General features: G+C 36.4%; 1 long non-coding RNA gene and 1 other non-coding gene across 2 annotated transcripts in view; one reads left to right on the forward strand and one right to left on the reverse strand.

Annotated features, from left to right (window-relative positions):
• Window positions 1-559: 559 nt before the first annotated feature.
• Window positions 560-21807, reverse strand: part of LOC134756053 (uncharacterized) — a 54348-nt gene continuing 33100 nt past the window's right edge. The window contains exon 2 of the long non-coding RNA XR_010129099.1: window positions 560-645. This is a non-coding gene — a long non-coding RNA (uncharacterized LOC134756053). The remainder of the gene's footprint in view (window positions 646-21807) is intronic.
• On the forward strand, window positions 11346-11418 carry Trnav-aac (transfer RNA valine (anticodon AAC)). Its single transcript has one exon. It is a non-coding gene; the product is annotated as a tRNA-Val (tRNA).

The following is a 21807-nucleotide window of genomic DNA, read 5'->3' on the forward strand; positions in this document are numbered from 1 at the left end:
GAAGTTGATTGACGCTTTCAGAACCTTATTACTATGTGAATAGAGGTTAAATTGAGCAAGTTTTTATGATTTAGGGACGTGTGGATGAAATGCGGTGTTTTGTCAGTATTTTATGAGGTTTTTTGTGTGTGTCGGCATGAGGTTTTTATGTAATATTTTAGAGCCTTTAATCTGTGTAGTATGTAATAATAATGAGGGCTATCAATAATATCATACTAAAGGCCTGCCTTCCACAAACTTCAAGGGGTTGGTAAATTACTTGTGTGGTGATTTTTCAGTACCTAGAAGATAGCTTAGGTTGTAGACTACCTGCATCTAGTAAGTATTTTAAATTAAAGGAATAATCCAACTTGGGACCTTATGAAACACCGGTCCAATCGCTCTTAACCTTAACCAACTGAGCTACCGACGCCTACCAGTAGCGCGCGAATCTTTCTATTCCTTCCCTTCTTTATTAAAGAAAATGCTGTATCGTTTGCACACTGCATGATAAAAAAAAAATGTTTATTTCAAGTATTTCATTTGAAGTTAAATAACATTATAAGTGCATATTAGATAAAGATAAAGATAGTTTATTATTCAAGTAGGCATATTACAATGCGCTTATGAACGTCAAATAAAGCTACGCCGGCTCTAACCCTACACCTCTGCCCCGAGAAGATTTAAAATGAGCAATAAGAAATTAGCAATTTGATCCTCCCGTATTTTCGTAAACTACAGGTTGCATTTTCCCTTTTAACATTTTACCTACGAAACTTATAAAAGCTGTCAATTGCACACAAATTCACACTTTATATAATTTTTTAACAAAATACTTCGTTCGCAGACAAAACACTTGCTATTCAGAATCCAATTTCACGTCTCAGAGAATAAGGTCCTTTTTTATTAACCCAAAGCCGCAGTAAAACCTTTGTTAAGAAAAATCTACAAACAATCCGGGCGTAATATACTTTGCAAAATTTTTGCTTTGCAATTTTAAATTCTCGCTTCTGTAATTAAGGTTTAAAATTGTATTGCGTAGTAAATAGAAGTCATAAAGGAAAACCTCTAGTAACAATCAGGTCGTAATGTATGCAAATTACGGTAGGATAAGGGCAAAAATCACTTTCCTTTGGCGAATTTCGTAACAAGGCGAATTCCGATGGGATGACTCAATTAGAACGTTTTTGTATGAATATTGTTTGAATTCAGGTTATAGTAGGGGAAGTAAATGTAGAAATGTATGGAGCAGTAGGTACCTATGCACTTTTGTCTCACGCGTCGCTGCTTGGCACGATTGTAGCTTGGCTCATTCATACTAAGCTGATCTAATGCCCTAGCTACGAGATTAAGTCTTGGCATTTTTCATACTCGCAGGGTACGCTGACAGGTGTCATTTCAATGCAATTTTGCGAGATTTGGCATTTTTAGGTTATAAATTATACGGAGATGACACCTGTCACCCTACCCAGTTTGAAAAATACTATAGATTAGACTATAAAATAAAATTTTAATATCCTCCAACGGAGTGAAAATCTAACCCTAAAGTTAAACAGAGTGTATTATTCCAAGTTGCATGCTGTATCGATGGAGGCACCGTGGTTCCGCCCTGGGGATATGATAATGCATTTGAAGTTTTTCCACTTGGCGCTCTTTTGAAACAAAACGGTATAGCTATTAAAAATGACATGCTAAACTTTTTCAAAAACGTATTATCATTATCGTACTTTAAATACTATTGCTGGTAGGCCACTTCAAGTATTTGTTTGAATTGTTTTTGTGTTGGTACATAAATATCTTTTTTTTATGTCCAATCACCGGTGGTGCTTTGTACAGTTTGTACACCTATGATCTTAACCAGATTGTCGACTCATCTTGGTCTTGCTGGTTTTTTTTATCTACCTACGTCATCTTGTTCTAGGAATTTAGGAAATCTTATCTTACTGGTCAATTAATTGGTCATAGGTTCTAAGAGTAATATGTCCAGATTGTCAAAGAAGTTAATACCCGAAGAAAAATGAAAAAAAATCACCGCTGTAAATATTAAGGCTGCCGGTCCACTGAGGCAGAGACTCGCTAGATTATAACCAATTCTATTCGATTCTATTGGTTGATTCCGCACAATCTCCGCTCGCCCCCGTGGACAGGTAGCCTAACTCGTGATAAAAATAAAAACCTGTTTTATCATTATTATGTACTTACCTCAAATTATGCATTGAATTATCAATATGCGTTTAAATGAGGCAGAGAGAGTATTATAGATTACTAAAGACAACATTGAGACACCAATGGCTCTTAAATAGTAAACTTTAAGTAGGTATTAAAAAAAACAGTTCAGACCCAAGTGGTCAACACCAAGTGTTAAAGCAATCTAAAAGATTACACTCTGATTAAACGCGGTTTAAGGGGAATGCTTTACTACTAACACAGCAATCTGTATCTATGTCATCACATTACACGAGAAAAAAATACACCTACTTCTAGTATTTTACCCGTGTAGATAGGTAGAGCAATACATACAAATCATGTTGGAAATTTAATAACCAAATGTAAGGCAACAACCAAAATTCATAATATTGTCCATTATCCATTTATCTACGTCAAGGTCGTACGTAGTAAAAAAATCAAAAACTCAAAAAAACGTTAAATCAGAACCGGCTTCCGCGGAATCGAATATGTAGGCATGAGAGCCAACTCGAACGTACGTTGATATCAGAACGGCATCTAACTGATATCATTCAGTTATCGTTAATTTCGGTCGTAATTGTCTGTACACGGTATTAACACTAGCGAGACGCACGATAACTAAATAACATGGTTCAGATATTATTCTGATATCAATGTAAGATCCTGCTAGGCAAGAAGTAGTAGGCGCATAAGATTCTTAATTTTCACAGCGCTTTATACGTATAAATATAACACTGTACAGAAACCTGCAAGACGTTCACTTGATTAGAAAACTGACAAACAGATATACAAAATACGGAGAAATAAAATATTACTTACTATAATAAAGAAACTCACATACATATATATATATATATACATACAAACATGAACGCTGAAAACATTACACTCTTTTTTTTGGGCAGTCGTGTAAAAAGTAGATACATATTACATATTTAGAAAGGAGGTAAGTACCTACTTGTGTTATTAGTTATTATGGCTGAGGTCTTTCATAAGGAATTTTCCCGAGATTTTATGTAAAACACTAGGTATGAGGGAAAATGCATTTACATTTTGTTCATTTTGTGCTCTAAAGCTTAAAAGTGAGTAAAGTAATTAACTTTTCAGAGTGAAGTACACCGCTGTTATGCAGAATATGAGAGCTTAATCTTAGTGAATTCTGAGCAAAGTGAAATAAAACATGCTACACGTTTATAGGTCAAGTAAAGCTTTGGACCTCATATTGAACAGCGTCATATTGTACAGTCGCCATCAGATACATCGGAGCGGCAATGGTGCTCACAAAAATCTGAACACGCCTCTATTTTCAAAGCGTTAGAGTGCATGAAAACAACAACAAATACAACAATGAAAATGTGCAATGAGTGTTGAAATACAACAACATTTCGACAGTACTTTACGCCGAATACAGCCTTCGGTGTCCTTTAGAGATCAACAACTTAGGAAATAATAGATGATTATAAAAACATGGCTTAATAGAGCGTGCATATGCCAGTTGTAATGTATATAATTATATCTGAGACGTCACACTTCTTCGCTTGCGTTGCACGCTCGTCTAAAGGTTATGTCCTTACCTACCATACATGCAACGGTGTGAATTGTGATAATATATATTTTTTTAATTTTGCTAGTTTGTTTAGCCCTTCCTTTTTGTCTAATAAATTTATGACCTGTCTAAGATAAAAGTGATCCTGATTATTACTCTCTAGGCTATGTTACTTATTGAATTTATATAAATAACGCAAAATGGCGATGATGGAAATCTATTATTACATCATATATTTATTATCCTACATTTAAATTATGCACATTTGTCATTTCTTCACCCATACTTGCAATTTATCACACGCAATTGCGCATAAAACTAAGAACTTATAAAATAAACATGGCTGTCTGAGTGTCAAGAAACAACAATGGCATAATAACCCCCATTACAGCACACTTGGCCGCAATTCAAATCCGACAAAGAGGATAAAACTACAATACAGATTATGCAGCAGGGTTGCTAGATCAATTTAAAATCTTGACAGAATTCTTGAACTAAATGCTTTAATATTGGCAAAGATAGATATAACTCCGTAATAGATGGATACAGTCTAAGGAAAAAACGTGCCTCGAAAATCAAGAAAATTTGATTCTCGTTCAGAGGGCGCTACTAGTTTTGGCCTACAGTCGTATAGATGGCGTTGACGGTTTCGTTTGTTATTTAACAATTTTAACGCATATCAGTGAAAGAACATGGGTCAAAATCATAAAAATAATTAATGCAAATAAAAAAAATCATTTATCTAAAATACATTCTATCGTATTTTTATAAATCTTCATTTTTAGTTTCAAAGTGTGTCGACAGATGGCAGTGAATTTACTGGGGTTACAAAATTGCAATATGATATTGGAATCGAAAATAATTTTAATAGTTTGTGTGTTTAATTGTTAATTTATAATCAGCAAATACGATTTCATCAACTTTAAATAATAGGTAATTAAAGTAATAAAAACTAAGTAGATCTATGTAATTTCCGGGTTTTGGAATCAAAATGTAAACACTTAGCCCAGTCATTTGACGGGTTACTAGTATGGGGAAATTTCGCATCAAAACACGTCTTTCCACCCTTACCTTGGCCAAGTTTTGATAGCTTAGAAAAAAGTGAACAAAGACCATCGGTATATGTAATATGGGCCTTGTTGCCTTAATTAAATTTTAAAATAATAAATAATAAAAAGTGGAAGGCCCTAAGGGCCCCACTGCCCCCCCACCAACTAGATGTGACCAAGTTATGGAAGGTTTACCGTTATACAGAGTGGCTAAAAAATAAGTGCATTCCCGTTGCCAGGAAGGTTTTGGGATTATACTGAGCAATTTTTACTATGGGACCAACCACGAAATCGCGAAAAAAATTTTTACCCTCCCATAGAAAATGGACCAGCCAAAATGTATGACAGTCAAATTTTTTTTTTGCGATTTCGGGGTTGGTCCCATAGTAAAAGTTGCTCAGTATAATCCCAAAACCTCCCTGGGCACGGGAATGCACTTATTTTTTTAGCCACCGCGTAATAAGGGAAAATCCCGGCGCTGGTAACCCTACACAGAGCAAGCCCGGCGTTTTGAGAAATATGCAATGCACTTTACGATTATTGCTTCCTTTGCGCTGAGCGGTGATACTGCTGTTTTATTGCGTTTTGCGTTGCTTGTCGGGAAATTGTTTTTGTTCTTTGTTTTTCTAACGGATAAGGGAAACTTGTTTGACAGTCTAATTCTAACAATAGTTTTTAATTGATATCGTGTGATTGCACGCGCTGATTGGTGCGCGCGAATTGCACTGCGAGTCGTGTTGAGATTGTATCATAACAATATCGAAACTTCAATCATTCATGTGTCAATTATATCAATTCTACAAGCTTTTAAGAGTGACTTTATGTTTAAGTAGTATTTTAAAAAGTAAAAAAAATATAGTTAGAGAACACCGAGTGTGAGTAGGTATAAAAAAAATATACCTTAAATAACATTACACGTTAGAATTAGAATAGATACTAAACTTTACAGGATTTAGTTTAGTCAGACGTTCGCTTTCAAACGAAAGGAGTGCCTGGCGTCCGTTAGCTCGTTGGATGGACGACATTCGCAAGTTCGCTGGTCACTTCTGGACGAGATTGCCTCAGGATTGGGACAAATGGCGTACTCGAAGAGAGGCCTATGCTCAGCAATGGGCGATAAAAGGCTGATATGATGATGATGATCATGATGATGAAGTTTAGTCACCCACGAAGTTTTCGGGGTAAATCTGGTTGCGACCTATTACCCCGTTGCAGGCATTACCATTTTTATAGCGGTGCGTCTGCGCATTATGCAGATTGTCGAGTAACGACTCCGTTAGTACGGAGTATGGTACAAGATGTGAAAGGATCAAGGATGCGTCTATTCTTAATGCTGTCTAGCTTACTAATGACGTTATTCACAAACGTTTGTCAAATCTAACAAGCCGTTGATAGTCGTTTGTCCATATCCGTCATTTTATTTAACATTTCTATTTGCTAGGCAAAATTTAGAGGCTTTTAACTCTTGTTTAGAGGTTACTAAGTTTTATGAATAAAGGGGCTCCTATTTGGCTTACCTTTATTTTAAAGTTTCTATACATAGATGTCAATATCTTTTGAGGAATTCAATTCAAATACTGAAATATACCTACTCTCTCTTAACGTTTATCCCATTTTCATCCTCAGCTGCTGTTTCGGACCAACCGGAGCCCAGAGGGCCTACCGCGAACCACGTTCGACGTGTTGCCTCTCTATCGCACTTGTAAATTCGTACGTAAGTGTGACAGGGAGGCAACAAGTCGAACGTGGTTCACGGTCCTCGGGGCGTTACTTTATTTTATCCACTTCGCACGGTCTTCGCAACCTCCAGCGTGTCAAGTGGCTTTTACCGTGTTCTGACGGGGGCAGCACATGCTGGTTTTCGAAAGACGTGACCGTACCTGGCAGTAAAGGCGACACTTTCAATTTGTCTGCCACCTAGAAGAAGTTGAAAATTGCCGGAGATGCGATAGCTCCTTAAGTCCTTTTACGTTAATAGATTTCATATAAAAAAGCGCTGATAGCCTAGCGGTAAGAGTGTGCGACTTTCAATCCCGAGGTCGCGGGTTCAAACCCCGGTAGTTACTAATGAGTTTTTCGGAACATGTACCTACGATATGTATAATTTTATATTTACCAGACGCTTTTCAGTAAAGGAAAACGTCGGGCTAATTGCAATAAGGCCTAGTTTGCCCTCTAAGTAGGAAGGTCAGATGGCCTTTTGTACAGACCACAGAACTGTGGTACAGACTAGTGCCTACGCTTATCATCTCGGCAGTGTTTTATGCCTTGCGCCTTACGTCGCCATGTTCTGAAAGCGAGTGTCGCGTAATGTATGCAAACCCGGTTTAATATTGACTTGTTTGCAGCACTTTGTTCGTGGCTGATTGCGCGATAGGCACGGTGGCGCAAATGAACATGTCTCGGCTTGTTTAGAACAAACATCGTTGAACTTAAGGTTTTGTTCTTATTTTGATACGATCTTGAAGATCGCTCACGCCGATTGGTGAATTCGAAATGAATGGTCATGCTGAGATGTGTTTTCCACCAAAGTTTATAAACAATAACAAATGAAGAGTAACCGCGCCGCCGTTTGTAACAATCATCGCAACAGCTAATCAATCATACGTAAGCTTCTTTTACACCGAGAGGCGTATCCAGATGTTAAAAGTATTATGTTGATTTGATAATATAATATGCATTCTGATAGTAGGTACATATCTGGAAGCTGATCGAGCAAGCTGCTTCCAAACCGGAGGTCATGAGTTCCAATCCGGCCATATACCTATTCCAATGAGTTTTTCAGGACTTATGAAAGACAAATCAATTTGATATACGTATACTAGTTGCGCATATTTGTAAAAAAAAAATTTCGCATGTAATCACCTAATCCAATAGTTTATTAATTCATAAATCCAACACTCCAATACTACATGCTAACCTGATGGACACGCTTCAGCAGGGGACAGATCTGAAGGACTTTCAATAGGTATTTCTACTTTATTTCGTTGGATTGCTGGCCTTTAAGATGGGAATTCGCTCTTTTCTTGGTTTGAAGGCTGTATCGGCCCGGAAATACCGCAGGTGACCGTTCATTCCAGAGTAACTATAGTGCAAGGAGTGTGTGTGCAGAGTGGAACATGGGAAGCGTATCGGCTGTGGTGTCTCGTAAATACAGCCGAGTTCAAAGATATGTTTACACTTTTGCACCTTACTCCTTTGTAATAAAGCGAAAAACGTAAACATATCTTTGACTTCGACTGTATTCATACGTTACGAGTGTGGTGCAAAAGAGGGGCAATGAAATGAACATAAAATTAAAACCACATATTTTAAATCTGAACATGCCTCCAGTTTGCAAAGTCCATTAATCATAAAGTTTTTGTTACGAGGTTAATGAGACGGAAGGCGTAAACAACTTGTTTCTTTATTTTGAGGCTCGTTTTAAAGATAGTGGAATTTAGCTGATTCTTAGATGATCAAACAAACTTTCCTGAAGTGAAGGTCGATCTTAATTGTCATGTCTTCGCTGAATAATATACGTGCCTCCAGGAAGCTTTTTCTAACTAAGTCTAGCTATGTTACTCGACGTCATGAAAAAAAATGGACTGATTCATATGGGACAATTTATCCAATGAGATTGGTCCCATATAGGTGCTGAATAGACTTAAGTATTTACTCGAGCAAATAATCGTGAATGAATTGTTCGACGAACGCTAGTTATATTCTTATGTTCGCGACAATGTTATCAGCACCTTAAGTTGTCCGGTATGACCACTATGGCCCATGTATATACTTCTTGTACAGTCAGCGTCAAAAGCAGCGGATGAAACAACGCAACAAAAGTTCAACAGGTCGCGTTCAAAAGTGTTTGTCAGTCTAATTATTCTACATATCATTTCTTGTAAGTTATTGAAGATGGGTTTGACGCGTAGTCTGATCCGCTACTTTTGATGCTGACTCAGTGGCGTAGCTAGGCGTGGGCGAGTGGGGCCTTCGCCCACGGCCTCGCCTCGGACTTAGGGGGGCCTCGCAAAGCCAACCTTTACCTGGGGAAACACATTAAAAAGGGCCTCGCAGATGTGGTTTTCGCCCACGGCTAGATTGGTTCACGCTACGCCACTGCTCAATATGGCTCAAGTTTGAAGAATCAAATAATAAGATCATCCGCTAGCTGGCGCGGGTGCCATTGTACGCGTCCGCGCCAGTTAGGGTTGCTCATATTATTTTTGGTTAACCCGCTCACCCGCTCCCTGCAACCGCGTTAGCTAGCGGACGCCCTGATAGTAGATACGGCCCGTCTTTTGATGCTTGGAACTCATGAGGTACCTATTCGTAAAAATGTTTTTATCTAATTCTTTACCGACACTTTTTTTGTGCTGAAATATTCCATATAGTGTTACGAGATAACTTTGGGAGGAAATAAGTAGAAAAACTTTATTTGATATGTCTTGTCCCCAGCAGACTTTACTTTTAAAACTATAATTACTTGTACTGTACGTGAACTAACAAAACTTTCTAGGTACTAGTACATCATAGTGACGAGTTAATTTAAAACTTATACTATTAATTTTATTTTAGGTACAAGTACCTTAGTCGATCTTTGAGTAGGTTATTCAGAAAATAACTGAACTTAAATCATTTTACGGTTTAGACTCACTTGTTTTAGTCACTCGCGCGACATGTTTCGGAGAGCCTAGGTCTCCTTTCTCAAACACTAATAGTGCGAGCAGCGTTCACGACGACCGTGTATTGCGTACTGCCGCTGCCGCGCGCCGAGAAAGCCATTTGGGGGAGGGAGGTCTTGCACTATCGTTGTAGGCAGGCACAGTGGTGTGTTTGGGTTTGGGTCACCTAACACTTGTAGCGCCACACAGCACGAACTCACTATTAAAATAAACTCACTAACTCACTAGTAAAATGATTTAATGTTAGTATGTCTCACAACAGTTTAAATTCGATAACTGAACTTATAAGAATATTGGTACAATTTTCTTTTGCTGGTAACAAGTTTTGTACCGAAAACTATTTTATTAACCAATATACATCGTTTTATGTATTCCGCACTAAACAATGAAGCCCTGGGGATCATACTTTTATTAATTCTCCTCCGATGACATTTTTAAGTTATTTAAAAAAAGCGAAACGGCAAATGAAATGTATATCTATCAATTTATAGCAAACAGTAATTAATAAAATATATTGCGTAATATAATGCCACGCATTATCTTTACTTTGCCCGGAATATTTCCAATTAGACTAATTTGTTCTTAAATATTAGGGCGGAAAACGGTACAATATTTAACGATCAGATATTACCTTTTATCGCCAAAAGGTATTTTACTGTAATCAGCCAGTTCTGAATTGATATTAATAATTACTTGTTATTTGGCAATTAATGATGTTAATTGCTTATTTTCATGATTTCAAAAGCCATTTCGGTGTTGTTTTGTTAGGCTAATAGATAATTTTAATTTAGAAGAATTATATGTATTGTATAGCAAATAATTTGCAATACGGAGTCCAATGCACGGAGTCATTTTGATATCAAAATACAAGTTCAAATTGACCTTACGGACAGGTTTCCACAATATGTATTTAAATAATAAATTTAATCTATTCTATCTATCTATCTATACATATATAAATTGTTAGGGTTCCGTAGCCAAATGGCAAAAAACGGAACCCTTATGGATTCGTCATGTCTGTCTGTCTGTCTGTCCGTCCGTATATCACAGCCACTTTTTTCCGAAACTATAAGAACTATACTGTTGAAACTTGGTAAGTAGATGTATTTTGTGAACCGCATTAAGATTTTCACACAAAAATAGAAAACAAGAAAAACAATAAAGTTTGGGGGTTCCCATACTTAGAACTGAAACTCAAAAAAAAATTTTTTCATCAAACCCATACGTGTGGGGTATCTATGGATAGGTCTTCAAAAATGATATTGAGGTTTCTAATATCATTTTTTTTTCTAAACGGAATAGTTTGAGCGAGAGACACTTCCAAAGTGGTAAAATGTGTCCGTCCCCCCCCCCCCTGTAACTTCTAAAATAAGAGAATGATAAAACAAAAAAAATTATGATGTACATTACCATAGAATGTAAGTCTCACTGGCAATTTTATATTTTTCCAAGTTATAGTTGAAAAAAAAAACTTAGTTGTATTCATTAAGTTTCATTCACGAAGTAATAAGTAAATCATATAATTTACCAAAATATTATACGTAAGTATGAAGATTAATATCGCATGTCATAATATATCAGTACAAGTCGAGTTCATAAATATGTATACATTTATGTTATTGCAATAAGGTGAAAAAATGGATACATATATGATTTCGACCGTACACTATCTTCATTTTATTGACACCTGGGGCCCGTTTCTCAAAAGCTACAGCTTACTTGTAATACAAGCGGATGTCACTTTTTGGCAGCTTTTGTTAGGAAGGGACTTCCAGTGTATTACAACAAGTTACAAGCTTTTGAGAAACGGGCACCTGATACAAATATCAAGGTCCCAAAATAACTTGATTGAACTACTTTCATCGATTCTTGTAGGCTATAGAGCATACAACTGTTAATTTCGAACGTGTCTCTCAAGTTTCCGTGGTGTAGCGGTTATCACATCTGCCTAACACGCAGAAGGCCCCCGGTTCGATCCCGGGCGGAAACACTTTTTTCTTTAAGATTTTAAATGTGACTCATTTAAGTTTAATTTTTTTAAACACAAACTCGAAATAACGGACTAATTTTTTTTGATAATTATATTTGAGTAACATTTTTATTTTAAATTCGTTTGAATATTTTTTGATGTCATTCTATGCTTATGCTAATGAAAATAAGGTGCTAAATATGACCAAGACCGTACCCGTTTACATGTATTTGTCTTCATACAATTTGAGCTACAATTTATCGGTTTTATCGTCAGTTCTTCCGTACAATGAATCTACCTATAATAGTCACAACTTTCCGTTAGGTCAAATGTATTTTACACCCATTTCGATAGTATTTAAAATAACCTAGAATTTTATACATTTTTATATGAATGATATACGACGTTATGTTTTTAAGAGTGGAAAATTCGTTGACACGCTAACGAAGTGAGGGCAAACTTGTTAGAGGCGCAAACAAAAAGCTTTGACACCCTTAAGGTTATGTCAGAGACGAGTAAATACAATCATACTTAGAAAAAACTAGATGTCAGATTGCAATAGTTCAGTTAATCTCGTCTTCAAAATTAAAGGCGTTTTGTTGTTGTTGATTACATTACTTATTGACCAAACAAGCTCGCGAAAGTTACATTTTATCCACAAGAGAGAGAAAGTAACTTTATGCAAATAAATAAATTGTAATTTATAGTGCGACATAAAATAGTAGAAATTATATAAAATGAAACTAAAAAAAACATACTAAATTGTTGCCATGTTTAAGCTTTTTACGTCAAAAATGTGGCAGTTACGTAGGAAGTGGCGCCCTCAATAATTTTCTACAATTCCTTGTCTGACTATATACTTGGCTGCAAATAAATAAATTGAAACTGAAATATATAAAACTTTCATATTGAAATCTGATTAACCTATATGTGTAATTAATACAATTACAATAGAAGGTAGGTATATAATAGTTATTTACGATACAAGTGCGAAAAATAGAAAATTACCTATTCGCACGAGTACCGTACAACGTTTTACGTACATATGGCCCTTTACATTTACGTAATGTGCTTATTATATAGCACAGGGTATCGTAAGGGATCACCAAATGTACTGTAAAAAGTTATAATAAGCAAACGTCATTCATTCGCAGATAAGTATCGCACTCAGCCATCGCGAAAGCGATGATTTCCTAGATGAAAATCTAGGAAAAACTTGACAGAAGAGCACAACCAGTAACTTAAATTAAGTTAGCATTCTATTTTATTAGCTAGTCTCTGGTTATGTGGTGATTATACTGATTATAGTTGTAGTGAGATGTTTGTGTCAAACTTGTTACGCTGCCGTGAAAAGGTTATTATAATATCCTACATTATGTACACCGGTAAGTACGTCCTTAAAGTTACGTAGGTACTTATAATGACGAATTATGATGTAGAAACAAAAATTACAATATTACCGATGTGATGTGTGATACCGGGCCATGTTAAAATTTTGACGTAAATTGAAACATACATACTGACGTGTTGCTGTATTCATTCACCTTTAAAGATGTAATTATTTTTACAGTACATATGGTGCTACTTTTCTGCACTAGTGCGTAAATTAGCACATTTCGTAACTATGTCAAAAATTTAAACTGCCATATGTACTGTAAAACGTTGTACGATACCCGTGCGAATAGGTAGTTCGCAACTCGTGTCCATTTAAAACACTCCCTTCGGTCGTATTTTAATTTATCGCCACTCGTTTCGAAATTCCTCTTTTTCGCACTTGTATCGTAAATAACTATTAATGTTCGCGGTGGTTACCTAAATGAAACGGATTCCTTAAGGGGCCCACAGACTATCAATCCGCCGGACGATATCGGCCTGTCAGTTAGAACAAAAATTTGACAGTTCCGAACAACTGACAGGCCGATATCGTCCGGCGGACTGATAGTCAGTGGACCCCTTTAAAGGATTATAAAAAATAGCCTTTCTATACAGGATGCTCTTTAAAAAAAAAGTTGTAAGTACTTACCAAACTTTGAGGGGTCCATACACTTTGAGGGGTCATACTGAACAACTTGTACTATGGGGTAACCCCGAAATTGCGAAAAAAAATTTCTACCTCCTCATACATTTCGGTGAATCAATGTTTTCTATAGAACAGCTAAATTTTTTTCGCGATTTCGGGGTTGGCCCCAAAGCATAAGTTGTTCAGTATGACCTACATATTTACCCTCATAGTTTGGTCAGTGATAACAAAAGCAACCTGTATAATTTTGTGTTATGTAGGTACAGTCCCTACGGGCCAATTTATGAATAGGAGGTTTTTTTTTCGTAACAGGATCGAAAGAGCTCGTGATTCTATGTGTACTTACTAGTAAATAACATATTTAAATTAAAAAAAAATATATAGTTAAAATATTAAAATTCCAAATTACTTTTATTATTTTACACAACTGGACAGATAGACGATAGCGGAACTTCGTACTACAAAAGTTTTCACCAACGGTTGCGACTAGTAACCACCAAACTTGCGACGGCCCACCCCTCTATTAGGCCTTATTAATTCCTAATTGTTTCCTAAACAGACAGCGTGGGGGCTAACTCGGTTAGGCACAGAACACGGCGCCAGACAGTCACTATCTGTATTACAGCTGAAGTCCACCTGTCATGTTGTCGTCGTCAATTATGCTTGTATAGTGTAGCCTTGCAGGTTTTTCTCGAAGACCAAATAAATTTTTGCCAAATAAATCTTTTTTCGTATAAGCTTTTATCACTGACTGTTCTTTTCTTTCCACAGGCAGAATAATACTCATCGATACAATAATTTATTCTAATAACCCCAAGCACATTTAGTTTGCATTGTTTTTTCACAGTTCCCATGGCCACCGCCTGTCTCCATCATCAGATCAGCTCCAAGTCATGATAATATTGCATGATCATCCGATTTACATATGTATGCAAAATTTCAGCTCAATCATAATTTCAAGATTTAACTTACACTATTTTACTGACATACTCACTAAGTAATACTAACAGTTGTAATAATAAAGTCCGATTCTTAGTAGTGTAATATATTTTAAAAAAAGTTTTGGAGCGAGCATACAGCATGGTAATTTTATACTTAACTTAGAAGTTATGTACGCAACATATTATTACATTTACAATATTAGGTATAGGTTTTGGGGAAAAACACCTACCTGCTGAAAAGCATGACTTAAGAGTGTCGCTTATGTACCTGACGAGCATGAAACATAAGAAGCAATTGTTTAACAAATGGGATTGGATCACCTTGTAAAACAAAGTGCCCCGCCGCGTCTGTACAGTCGAAGGCAAAAATATCGATCCAGACAAATGGCCAAAAATATGTGAACGCGACTTTATTGTCTAAGGTGTAAGAGCGTACACATATTTTTGAAACTTTGGGAATGTATATATATATATATATATATTTATGACCTTGACTGTATAGTTATGTTCGCGATAAACTCAAAAACTACTAAACGGATTTTGAATGCAGTTTTCACTTATTAGGTATCAACGAGTCTTGAGGAAGGTTTAGGTGTACAATTTGTTATGTTTTTGTGTAACCCGTCCGAAGCCGGGGCGCGTCACTAGTGATCTTATAAGGTAAGTCTGTTTTTTTACAAATTTGAATTAAGGTTTGTCGAAAACGCTTTTATACAGTTGTTTACTTTAGTAGAAAGATGTCTCAACAAATAAGTCGTTCTCGAGAACACGGCACAGGTACTCTTACCTCAAGGTACTTTAAGATAAAACAAGTAACCTCATTTTAAAAAGCCCGCCCGAGCACTCAATTTGTTCGGGACCGAGTAAACTTATCTGGCTTGGCTTGTTTGCTGCCAGCGCCTGACAATAACCAAGAGCAAACAGTGGTCGGGATACATCTTGCGATGCTCTTGGTTGTAGGCGCAAAGCGCCCTGACTAAAGGGCCAAGGGCTTAATTGGAAATTTCGCTATCTGTCTCTCTATCGGTATCGGTTTTGCATATTCGAGTAATTAGGGAGCTAACGAAAGTTAAACTAAATTACTTAAATTAGGGATGTTATGGAGAATATGAAACTAAGAGATTCGCTATTTAGAGGATCGCGCCTATCACTTCAATATATTTTAAAATCCATTTTATCATGGAAGATTACCTATTTCCTTTCCGTCTTAATTTTGTTTGCAGATTGAAATCTGCAATCAAAATACAAACCAACAAGATTATTAGCAGACGATTGACTAGACTACATTCTAAAAAAAATACAGTTCATTTGGGCAATTTACTCACCAATCATAATGATTAGGTACCAATTAAAAAGTTCTACAGATCCGCATTCAATTAGGTCTAATATTAGTTAGCTGAACTGACCCAAGTATAAATCTAACCGTCTCCGATATTAGATGTATAAGTTAATCAGGTATGTACACTAACCTAATTATCTAGATCAATACAGCCGCAGAGCCGAACCGACTGCATGTCAAGTTGTCTAGCACAGGTGTTAGTTAATAGACACGTAGGTTATTGTTTAACTATGTTATAGACCGAGAGATTGCTGCGAGATATTAACTGCATTCAATAGTAAAACTACCCAACTGTAGTCCAAAACTTACTTAATAAGTATTAAGTAAGCCCCCCCCCCTTGTCACGCAAAATAGGCGCCAGTCGTCTAGTTGCGGAAAATCTCCCGAACTAAAATACAATAAAATACAAGTATTAAGTTCAGGTGTTCAGTGTTCAGACTACGAGTATTATTTGAATCTCATTTGAAGTTCTGAGTCAAAATATTATTTTCATTAAAGGCCATAAATTCCATTCGATTAAAAAAAGATTATATAGAAACTTTATACATTAACACAATATTTCACCGTCAAAATCGCAATTTGCTTGTTTTTTATACTTCGTGATGTCACGATCAAGTACCACTTTTTTACCATTTAACGGCCTCCGTAGCCTAATCGGTAGTGACCCTGCCAATGAAGCTGGACGTCCCGGGTTTGTGTGTTCATCACAAATATTATTTGTTCCTGAGTTATGGATGTTTTGTCAGACTTTAACTAATTTCTGATATTTATATTGTTTTAATGCAATGGTTCCTATATAAACATTTGATTCTCAAAACAAACCTGATCGACTGATACCATTCACAAAAACTTGTCATCAATTACGTTTACGATGTCCATTGTTTACGATGAAACAGAACTGCAATATGCTAAATATTTCAAAACCTAGCCCGAAATTCGAATGGAAGCTTCGTTGCAAATGTTGCACCGATGTCTCGGTCTATTTATATTGACAATGACAATGACTGTATAGTTGTAGCATGTCTGGACAAACACGATGATGTAGGCTTTACTAATGATGGCCCTGTTTTGTGGATACAATAACATGTCACATAATAATATAAAGGTGCGTACCTACTATATTCATATTTCTATGGTACCTTCAGAACCTGCTGAAGTAATGAACGTTCGCGTTTGCGTTATGTCTATTTTTGTATGGTATTTTGAACAGCGCTCCAAGCGGGACATCTGAAAACTCAAAATCCCATACAAAATGACACTTAACGCAAACGCGTACGTCCTTACTGACATAACTAACTAAACCAAGACGTGTGTCCCCTCTGGCCACAGGCAACCCCTTTTTCCCCGGGGTGTCCCGGGGGGAAGGAATCTTCCAACTTAGTTAAACAATAAAAAAAAACGCGTACGTCATGTCACGCTATCTATCGAATGAAATTTACACTGCACTAGAGATCCTGATCTGGTAAATGCGTCGCGGATACTAATGTGCCGATGGAAAGTTTCCGAAATTGCAAAACATCTCATCATGGGAAAAATAATCTGCTGGAAAAAACATAGTTTATTTGCTCCGGTCAAGAGGAACAACAAAATAAGTATTTATATTCTTATTAAATTGCGCCATCTATACAATTTTAAGATTTTCAATTCTTTTCTAAGGGCTCTAAATGCGGTATTTAAGCTTTAAATCTACTTCGGCAACGCACATGTAACAACTCTGGAGTTACTGCTTATATACCATCAGGCGGGCCGTATTATGCTTGTTTGCCACCGACGTGGTATAAGAAAAAACTTTTTTGACTATCACAGCGGTCAGTCAAGTCCAATTTAACGTTTTGAAATTATAAATAGCAGTAGGGTGACAGTTTTCATATAGGCAAATGACTAATAGGTAAAACAAAATAATGTTATACATCTACAACATTGACGATTTTCGCGGCGTAAGGGCTCTCAGTCTTTTTTATATATTTACCAACAGTCACGCTCCGTGATTTTTGAGCCATTTAGGGTTCTAGCTAAACTAAATTGGACATTCCATAGCGTAAGTATTGACACACTAATTTGGCTAGGACCCTAAATGGCTCAACAATCGCGGAGCGTGATGGTACTAGACTAGACTCTAAAATACCTTTCCTTTCATTTACTATCCATTCGATACCTTTTCATCTCCAAAATATTATTTCTCCAATTGACTCAAGCCTATCCTGGCCTAAGCCTGGGCTTCGCATGCCAAAATTTATTTGACCGTAAAATATGCTTTTCATTTATAACCCTTTTTATTTTTTTTATAAAAAAGTCTGACAAGTTAATAGTGTTTAGAGTTACACCAAGAAAAGTTTGCAGAGATTTTGACAGCACACGCAGTGCCAGTGTTATTTATTATACGTCATAATTTCATAGGAGTTTTTCGTTTAAAATAACACCTGCACTGCGTGTGCAGACTTCTTGGTTTAACTCTAGAACACGTCAAGAATGGCATCCTGGGAGCAATTCATGCGTAAAAATGAGCATAGCTTTTTTTAAATACCTACCACGTCGGTGGCAATCAAGCATATGGCCCGCCTGATGGTAAGCAGTTACCCTAGCCTATGGACGCCTGCAACACCAGATATATTACATGCGCATTGCCGACCCTTTAAAAATCTGTACACTCCTTTATTGAAGAACCCCACGTAGGAGTTTTATCGCTGTCACGAATGCTGGAATTGTTATAAGTTAAGGACGCTGAATTTCAGGGGTATGAGTGTCATATTGTCATTAAGGTCTTGCGTAATTTTAGAAGAACCCGCTTAAGTAACTTGGCAAGAGGTTTTTTACCCTACATGAATTTTATGAAATATACCTATATAAGTGAGTGTCCTGGAAAAGAAACTTAATCCAAACAAAATGGTAAGCCTTTTAATAGAGTAAATAATTAACTAGTCCTTTGTTTTTTTAGTATGGTACCGTTGCCAATATTCACTTAAAATCGAAATGATGTCCATAATTTACTATAAAGCACCTACTAACTATACCTACCTATCGCGGCGAATGACAGTTAATTTTATATGGAATAGCAACTATAATTCATAATTCATAATTCTTTATTGCAACCATGGTACAGTATAGATGTAAATTATAATATACAATGTCTCACATGGACCCTGTAAGGGCACAGCATATCACTTGCTTACTCATAACATATTATTATTATATTTATTGTATTGTATGTAGCAAATTATTAATTTATCTAAAAAAAATCTATTTACGAGTGAATTGCAAAAAAAATTTACATAGTTAAGGACCTGTAAGTATAACTTTTATCCCCGAAATCATCCCTTAAGGATGTAAAAAATGGGGAGGAAATGTATAGTGTGGACCAACTTGGGGGTGAAAAAAGGATGGATTAAAAAGCAGATTTGTTTAAGAATTAAGGTACCCAAATTACTAATTCCACGCAGACGAAGTCGCGGGCAAAAGCTAGTAAGTCTATAGTGAGCTAACACACTTTCATGCTGCATATAACTTAAAAAGAAATGATTTAATTGTCGTAACACAATGGAGTCAATTAAGACTAATAATCACTGCTTCTTAACTACGCTTAATTATGTAATTTTTTTTGCAAATCACTGTTACGTGTCACGTGTGTGTCAGCTACTCAGCTGCTGACACGTAAAATGTTTGTAGCCATTTATTAGAAATTTACCTACCACATTCATTTATTTAGGAATGTAACATTTAAGTAATAAAAATACGGTAAAAACATATTTCTTTTTTTTTTAATTAACGCAACTTAAAGAGACTTGAAAGAATTGTCATAGACACCATCATTCGTCGCGAGAGGTGTAAAATTTAAATAAATCAAAACCATTTTTATTGAAATTTGTTCGGAGACAGGTGTCAGATCAAGAACCTCATTCTCTAATGTCGGTTAAAAATATTTTGGTAATTACTTATGTGGCCACGATAGCTCTCGATCTTCGTCCACAAACTTCTTTGACAAGCGATCAGTCATCGCGGTGGAACCAATTTCTTGCCACGCACTTGGATACTTACTTCATACGTAGGTGGGCCGATTTTTATTCTGTTGACGATTTTATTACTTTGTCAGATTTTGACAAAATTTGGTGGATTCCCTATTACGAGTATGTAGTTACAATATAAGCGCAATTTCACCGTATGTGCTAAGAAGTCTTCTACTGAGCTGTGAAAAAGTATGGTAGGGACGTATTTTCGGCTCAACGAAAAATTACAAACATTAAAATAAAGCCCACATAGGCTCCACGCATCCGTATACCTATTGAAAACGCAGGGTGCACTCTAATTGGCCTTCATAATTTCCAGTCTCCACTACAATATGGTCTCCACTGTATCCAGATTCTGCGGTCACCACACACCTTTATATCTATCTATATCTACCATTATAAACCATCATATCTCGCATTTGCCCTGCATTGGAATTTGAACTTTGTTATTTAGCTCTTTGGATTGTTTTTAGACTGAAACGCGTGAGTGAAATAGGCGCTTGAAGAAGTAAGCCAGTCAATATACTAAACGCACAGCTTGCTCTCGACAAACTTAGTTTTATCGTTGTTAAGGTTTATTATAGTCTCTAATCCTTTCTAATAAGGTTGTAGGGTTGTTTTATGTACTGCATGAAGTTGGTAGAAATGTGCAGTAGAGGCGTCGCACCATGCATCCGTGCTCGTAGGGTGTTGCTAATATGCGTGCATGCTATAGTATAAATGTCTAGATATACGTTTGTAAGGTTTTTAATTAAATTTGGAACTTTTGAAGATATTTTGCTTTCATAAACAATTATCATATTATACAATTTTATTTTCAATGGTGTAATCAAAATTTAACTATCGTGAGACATATTTAAGTATTTAGATCAGTACGGTTTCACTCACTATTATTTTTAGTCGCTTTTGGCGACATTTTTTCAATGGTGTACCTACTTAGTTTTTCATTTGCCTTAAGATGTGTCCTATCGTCTGATGCCCTAGTACTAGTGATTTTAAATTATGTGCATCAATTTCGAATACGTATATGAAATAAGGTGTCCGTTAACCCGCCAATTATGAACCATGGCATAATAGGTAAGGTTACAAGGTACCGTTGAAGAAGTTGACGATATTCGTACCTATTTACTGCCTTCAACAAATCATTGGCAAGAAACACGGAGTCCAACTCAATTTCCAACCCGCCAAGCGTGAGCCACCCTTGTCCGACGCCGTCATTTCACGCGTATCTTGGCTGCAGCCAATTACATTGTGATGGACCTGTGGCCAGGACTGTTGAGCTCTGACCGCAGATAACTTTAAGGACAAGATAGAGTGCCTATGAAAGACAATAGGGGGCCTAGCTAAGGTGACAATCGTTGATAAGAAATGGCAATCGACGATGACGAAATGATCACGTGACTTTTCCTAGCATGTCTTCCCGATACATTTTTACTTTACTTTCGGTGTTTATCGATGTCGGTGCTACGATTGTCGGAGTACTGATGTGATCTCGGAAAGTTTCCAAAGTTAAGAAATTTCCGTTTCGAAAAATTTCCGAAACTTCTTATATTTTATGGGGTTCGAAATTTTCCTTTTCCAAAACGAAAGTTTACTTTCTAACTTTTTTTTAAACTATCCGCAACTTGCACATCTATAGTGCAGAGTTATCTTGGTCCGAATCTATCCCTTAACCTGCGAAATGATGAACAGGGTTAGGGCAAGAAAGGGTCAGGGCAAACTGGACGGTTGTATGTACCAAGTGTTTGGTCCACTGATCGGATTGATTGGGCCTGGCCGCTTACTTTGTTCTGTCAACAAGTACATACTTGTCTATTAATTGGGTATTATAGGATATAGGAATAATTATCTGGTTACAAAGTTGATTATATTATGTATAAGAAATGGCCTTTAAAATTGACCTCTGGGTTCATAAGGACTAATTTAGCTACCTATCTTTAACACTGAATAAATAGGGCGGGGTGAGCTGTGACCGATTAATAAAATTTTCGATCCTTATCGAGTTTCGGAAATTATATATCAATATAAATGTATGTAGCCGTATTTTGAAAGACAACTTACAAGCCTTCGAAAGTGGGACCTTGTAAAATAAATTATTTGAGAAAGGGT

This window comes from Cydia strobilella, chromosome 3 (assembly GCF_947568885.1).
Source record: "Cydia strobilella chromosome 3, ilCydStro3.1, whole genome shotgun sequence".
Classification (NCBI taxonomy): domain Eukaryota; kingdom Metazoa; phylum Arthropoda; class Insecta; order Lepidoptera; family Tortricidae; genus Cydia; species Cydia strobilella.